Here is a 7,319-nt window from a genome sequence, read left to right as displayed (position 1 = left end):
CGAAGAGAAATTACTCCGTATATGAAAGGGGCTTTTCCTCCTCAATGCCCCGCTCTTTACGCTAAAGTTTGACTCTTTCTCTTAACTCTATTTTTAAAACAGTAAGAAACTTTAGCGTAAAGAGTGGGGCGTTGAGGAGGAAAAGCCCCTTTCACATACGGAGTAATTTCTGTTCGTTTTAAGTTTTAATGTTGCTCCATTTCGAAATAACTTCACGAAGGACCAATTTTTCCAGCACCTTGTTGAATGTAGTCGAGACACTAATCGGCCTGTAGCTTCCACACTCATTTGCGTTTTTTCCTTTCTTCAGGATGTTTGTAACGACTCCGGTACAAAACGATTTGGGGACGGTGGCAGTATCTATACACATCTGAAAAAGTAGTTGCATATGCTGGATCAAAAGCGGTGAACCATTGCACAGATGATTACCATTGACACCATCAAGACCTGGAGCCTTGTTAACCTTTAACTGGCGAACAGCCCTCATAACATCATTCACAGATATAAAAAAAATAATTTCTCTTTTTCAAAAGTAAATCAAGACGCGATTCATCATATTCCTTTTCCAAGGGAGTATCTTTAGACCCGAAAACCTTCGAATAATGTCTTAGCCACTGGTCCTCAGGTATCATGGCACATGGTTTGGACTGCTTTTTTTTTTTTTTTTTTTTTTTTTTTACGTGTAAGCCGTTTATCAGCCCATTTTGTTATTTTAATAACAAAAATATTACCAACATAATTTAGTAGTCAACAGATGTAAAACTAAAAAAGCAACAAAATCGTTACTACCGGATTCGAGGTTGTCAAAATGAAGTTCACATCGTTATATTCCGTCATTTGGCCCCGGAGTGTTTTCGGAAAGTGCTCTTTTTCGCTTCGAATTTCCGGAAACACAACACAAATGAGTGCTCCTTTTCGCTACACGCATTTGCAGCAAAACGAAGTATGTTGAGTAAGGGTCATTTACATTAAGCTTTCATTCATAATTTAGGCTGTTTTAAACCGCGAAATTTGAAATCAGCAGAGGAAATGAACTCTTCTCTGCTTTTAAAGGCTTTCAAAAAGTTATTTTAAATGGGGCTTCAGCTAATGCCATAGATCGCCCCATTAGTCTATTTTGGTTAAATATTGCCACTGTTTTTAGCTGAACTACATTTTCGTTTAAATTCTGAAAATTTGAGTGCGAAATTGTCAACACAGCTTTTAGGAGTTACCTTTGGCAGCACAATAATCATTGCACTATTAGAATCAATATAATTATTATAATCAATAGCATTGAACATACAGCCCAAATAGGGGCAAGAATTTCGAAAAAGACCAATATTCAACGTTGGTATTTGCAGGCTTTACCGAGAGGTTGGCAGAGGGAATGTAAACTCGATGTGACCTTTTACCACACTCAAAGTCTTAAAAAAGGAACAGAGTATAAATAGATGGCACTATTAAAACAATAACTACTAGCAGCGTTTATAGAAGAAGGAAAAGAAAGGGAGAAACTTCATTTACAGGATGAGGGGTTTGACTTGCTCCCAGCTGAAGACATCTCTGCCAAAATGACCATAGGTGCTAGTCTTTTGGTAAATAGGGCTCTTCAGATCCAAGTCTTTAAGAATACGACCAGGTCTGAGGTCGAAATTCTTCTTTATAATGGTGACAAGTTCTTTCTGTGTTTTGTCACTGGAGCCATAGTCAAAGATTGTAGTTGATAAAGGTTCAGCAACATCAATAGCATAGGAGGCTTGAACTAAAAAACGCCAGCATATTCCAGATTTGACCAATGATTGTGCCACCCCTATAGCGGCATAGGCTGCAGATCTATCAACTTTTGTAAAGTCTTTGCCACTGAATGCGCCACCGCCATGTGCTCCCCAGCCACTGTTTGTGTCAGCAATGATTTTTCTACCTGTTAAACCGGAATCACCCATTGGTCCACCGATGATAAAAGCCGCACAAATGTTAATGTGAAACACCGTTCTCGAGTCTAAATATTCGTCTGGGATGACCATTTTTACGACGTGTTCCATAATGTCATTTTGGAGTTGTTCCAAACTGATTTTCTCTGAATGTTGAACTGATATGACAACAGTGCGAACTCGGATAGGAATGCAGGCTCCTTGATCAAAGTAATATTCACACCTGACCTGTGATTTGGTATCAGGCTTGTCCACCAGAATGTTCCATCTCTACTCAACTCAGTTATCGTTGTAATCGTCTTCTTAAATTTTTGTCACTTTCTTGTAATTTATCAGTTATCATATTTGTATTTTTACCTTCTGCTTCCACGATTGAAGCACCCAACTTTTCAGCATAGTCACGAAATCCAGCTTGCTCAAAGGAACATTCTTAAACTACATTTCTTTGTGATGCGTGTTTATTTTATTTTTTTTTTTTTTCAGTTGTTATCGTATCGACTGAGTAGTCCTAGAATGTCGCAAAAGGGCTCATTATAACGGAAATTAAAAGTTCTAGTGCCCTTTTTGAGTGACCAAAATAATTGGAGGGCACCTAGGCCCCCTCCCACGCTCATTTTCCCCAAAAGTCAGCGGATCAAAATTCTGAGATAGCCATTTTATTCACCATAATCGAAAAACCTAATAACTATGTCTTTAGGGACGACTTACTCCCCCGCAGTCCCCGTGGGAGGGGCTGCAAGTTACTGACTTTGACCTGTTTTTACATATAGTAATGGTTACTAGGAAGTGTAGAGACGTTTTCAGGTTTTTTTTTGTTTAGGGGTTGAGTTAGGGGGGGGGGGGGGGGTACGTGGGAGTATATTTCCAAGGAGAAACTTCCCATGGGGGAAGATAATTTCAATTAAGGGGGCACAGGATTTTCTAGCATTATTTGAAAAAACAATGAAAAAATAAATATGAAAAGTTTTTTCTACTGAAAGTAAGGAGCAGCATTAAAAATTAAAACAAACAAAAATTATTACGCATATTAGGGGTTTACCTCCTCGTTATACCTCACTCTTTACGCTAAGGTAGTTTATTAATTTCAACTATTTATTCTACGGCCTTTGTAAATCAGAGGTCATTCTTAAGGAATTGGGACAAAATCTAAGTTTTAGTGTAAAGAGCGAGGTATCGACGAGGGTTGAACCCCTTCATATACGCAATAAAAACATACGAATATAGAAGTTCGTTACGTAAGTTAATTCGTAAGTTACGTATATTTTTTACCACTGAAACCGTTTGTAAAAAATTAAAAGTTCTAGTTGCTTTTTTAAGTAGCCAAAAACTTGGAGAGCAACTAGGCCTCCTCCCTCGCTTCTTTTTTCTCAAAATATTCCGATTAATTGCTATTAATTAATGTGCAAGTTTTGTTTTAATTATTTATGTGTAAAGAGCCAAGATCAAAACATGCATTAATTCAAAAACGCCCAGAAATTAAATAAAAAAAACAAATTTTTTTAAATGAAAGTAAGGAGCAACATTAAAACTTAAAACGAACAAAAATTACTCCGTATATGAAAGGGGCTTTTCCTCCTCAACGCCCCACTCTTTAAATTAAAGGTTCTTACTGCTTTAAATACAGAGTTAAGAGAAAGGGTCAGACATTAGCGTAAAGAGCGGGGCATTGAGGAGGAAAAGCCCCTTTCATATACGGAGTAATTTCTGTTCGTTTTATTTTTTAATGTTGCTTCTTACTTTCATTTGAAAAGACTTGTTTTTTTATATTTAATGTTATACAGAGTCAGCCAATGATATATCTTTTATGAGTATATCACGTGCCTTTTAAGCTGTTCTTCCAGTTTATCACTAAATATTTGCACCGGCTTAGCACAACTATCGTGAGTTGCAATCTGATTTATCCTTTCTTTTTAATTAATCAAAAAAGTGTCATTTTATCGATTCCATAAATTATAGCTGTCTCCCACAATGTCATCGTCTTTGCTTTAGCAGTCTCATATGGTTTTTCAAATGACTATATCTATGTCTAGTCTCGATCTGTCTTCCTCTCGTGCGTTTGCCCTATAATCAAAATGGGCAATATAGAATCAATGTAAACAATATGCTGGTGCACATTGATAAACCATATCAATCTGCTCGCACCTATCATATCAACTTGTCCCAAGTGATTGTGTGTTGCTTAAACTAAATTAACTCCAACACTATGCAATCTATATATATATATATATAAATAAGTTGTCTGTCCGTTACGCCAGATTATATCTTCTATATATATAAAAGAAAACAAACTAGAATATAAAAACTGGAAATTGCATAAATATTTCGAAATATTTTGACAATAGATTAAAGTTATTCGAAAAAAGAAAAACGGTAAAAAACTAAAAAAAAAACTAAAAAAAAAAAAAAATGGATGTTGCTGAACCTTTATCAACTACAATCTTTGACTATGGCTCCAGTGACAAAACACAGAAAGAACTTGTCACCATTATAAAGAAGAATTTCGACCTCAGACCTGGTCGTATTCTTAAAGACTTGGATCTGAAGAGCCCTATTTACCAAAAGACTAGCACCTATGGTCATTTTTCAGCTGGGAGCAAGTCAAACCCCTCATCCTGTAAATGAAGTTTCTCCCTTTCTTTTCCTTCTTCTATAAACGCTGCTAGTAGTTATTGTTTTAATAGTGCCATCTATTTATACTCTGTTCCTTTTTTAAGACTTTGAGTGTGGTAAAAGGTCACATCGAGTTTACATTCCCTCTGCCAACCTCTCGGTAAAGCCTGCAAATACCAACGTTGAATATTGGTCTTTTTCGAAATTCTTGCCCCTATTTGGGCTGTATGTTCAATGCTATTGATTATAATAATTATATTGATTCTAATAGTGCAATGATTATTGTGCTGCCAAAGGTAACTCCTAAAAGCTGTGTTGACAATTTCGCACTCAAATTTTCAGAATTTAAACGAAAATGTAGTTCAGCTAAAAACAGTGGCAATATTTAACCAAAATAGACTAATGGGGCGATCTATGGCATTAGCTGAAGCCCCATTTAAAATAACTTTTTGAAAGCCTTTAAAAGCAGAGAAGAGTTCATTTCCTCTGCTGATTTCAAATTTCGCGGTTTAAAACAGCCTAAATTATGAATGAAAGCTTAATGTAAATGACCCTTACTCAACATACTTCGTTTTGCTGCAAATGCGTGTAGCGAAAAGGAGCACTCATTTGTGTTGTGTTTCCGAAAATTCGAAGCGAAAAAGAGCACTTTCCGAAAACACTCCGGACCAAATGACGGAATATAACGATGTGAACTTCATTTTGACAACCTCGAATCCGGTAGTAACGATTTTGTTGCTTTTTTAGTTTTACATCTGTTGACTACTAAATTATGTTGGTAATATTTTTGTTATTAAAATAACAAAATGGGCTGATAGACGACTTACACGTAAAAAAAAAAAAAAAAAAAAAAAAAAGCAGTCCAAACCATGTGCCATGATACCTGAGGACCAGTGGTTAAGACATTATTCGAAGGTTCTCGGGTCTAAAGATACTCCCTTGGAAAAGAAATATGATGAATCGCGTCTTGATTTACTTTTGAAAAAGAGAAATTATTTTTTTATATCTGTGAATGATGTTATGAGGGCTGTTCGCCAGTTAAAGGTTAACAAGGCTCCAGGTCTTGATGGTGTCAATGGTAATCATCTGTGCAATGGTTCACCGCTTTTGATCCAGCATATGCAACTACTTTTTCAGATGTGTATAGATACTGCCACCGTCCCCAAATCGTTTTGTACCGGAGTCGTTACAAACATCCTGAAGAAAGGAAAAAACGCAAATGAGTGTGGAAGCTACAGGCCGATTAGTGTCTCGACTACATTCAACAAGGTGCTGGAAAAATTGGTGCTTCGTGAAGTTATTTCGAAATGTGTGATAGACTACCGGCAGTTTGGGTTACGAAAGCATCTCAGCTGTGCTTTCACCCATAGACTTCTAAAGCGCATTCTTGCCAAGGCTGATTCACTTGATTTATCCGTATATATGTGTAGTGTTTACATTTCTGCTACATTTTATTCAGTAATCCAGTCTTCCAGACCTTTCTAAATGCCGGTGTGAACGCCCATATAGTAGCTATGTTATCATTTTGGTACTGTAAAAATTATATAAGAGTGAAACTTGGGCATGTAAAACTCAATGAGCCAGTTAAACTAAAGATAGGACTTCGACAAGGTTCCGTCTTAATTCCGATATTGTTTAACACGTAGACATTTACGGTTACAAAACAAATTTCTGGCGGGCTAAGATTTGATACTTGTGATTTGAGTTTAATAAATTATGTTGACGATTTACAGATGTTGAGCTTCTCATTAAGTGTACTGCAGGATAATTTAGATAATCTTGTATCTGGTTATAGCGCTATTTGTCTACAAGTTAATGGCCAGAAAACTGAATTTCTGGTATTCAGCTCTGCGGAACAAGAGGCACCAGAACTAACTATATCCGCAGATGGTGCTATTATCGCACCGTCTTCTTCGCTTAAATATTTAGGTTTTTCATACGGCCGAGATAAGAAAACTACAAGAACTCTTTGCCTTGATACCTTTGTGTCTGACCTGCGAGTGAGCTATGCTAAACTAGCCCCGCTAAAGTATTCTTACAATCGGCAAATTTTGGCGAGGATGTATAGAGCAGTGACATTACCACATGTCCTTTACCTTTCCCTGCTTTGGGAATGGTTCACAGAAACAGAGAGACTTAAAGTTAGGTCCGCGTTTTGTAGATATTTGAAGTTTGTGATACGTATACCGCTATTCGAGAGAAACTCATTTTTTTACTTTGAATAAGTATCAAATTTCAGATCCCCGTGAAGCTGTGGCAGAACAGGAAACTATTGCTAGAAAAGATGCCCTTGAGCACCTTTATGATTTCCTGCCGTTGCAGGTCATATACGAGCTACGAATGTATATAGTGAACTAGTGAATGTATATAGTGAACATGACACGCGGCACGCTTCTATACATGGATTCTCATTGTCCCTTGTGTTCTAACCGCAGACAGTGCTGGCTCCCGACAATTTCGCCACCAGGCCCCAGCATGACACGTGGCAGGCTTCTATATATGGATTCTCATATATATATGGATCCTTTTTTTAATTTTTTTTCTTTTTTCTATTTTTTTTTGTTTTTTTCACTTTAATTTTTACCAATTTTTTTATTTTTTAGTTTTTTTCTTTTATTCCCCTTTGATCTTTTCTTTTCTTTATTTTTTGTCTTTTTTTAGTTTTCTTTTATATATTGACTTCACTCTTAGTGATAGACAGACGGATGGACAGACCGACAGACGGACACACACTACATTTGTATATATATATACTAGCTGTTACAACTAAAAATTTCTCTTTGAACGACCTTCTTA

At 36.6% G+C, this 7,319-nt stretch overlaps 1 pseudogene; it reads right to left on the bottom strand.

Moving 5' to 3' along the window:
• Positions 1–1,180: 1,180 nt before the first annotated feature.
• Positions 1,181–4,493, bottom strand: LOC136043907 (S-adenosylmethionine synthase-like; annotated as a pseudogene).
• Between the last annotated feature and the right edge of the window lie 2,826 nt (positions 4,494–7,319).

This window comes from Artemia franciscana, chromosome 1 (genome assembly GCF_032884065.1).
Source record: "Artemia franciscana chromosome 1, ASM3288406v1, whole genome shotgun sequence".
Taxonomy (NCBI): Eukaryota; Metazoa; Arthropoda; class Branchiopoda; order Anostraca; family Artemiidae; genus Artemia; species Artemia franciscana.
Note: the sequence above shows the minus strand (reverse complement) of the source record. Positions and strands in the feature narration are given on the sequence as shown.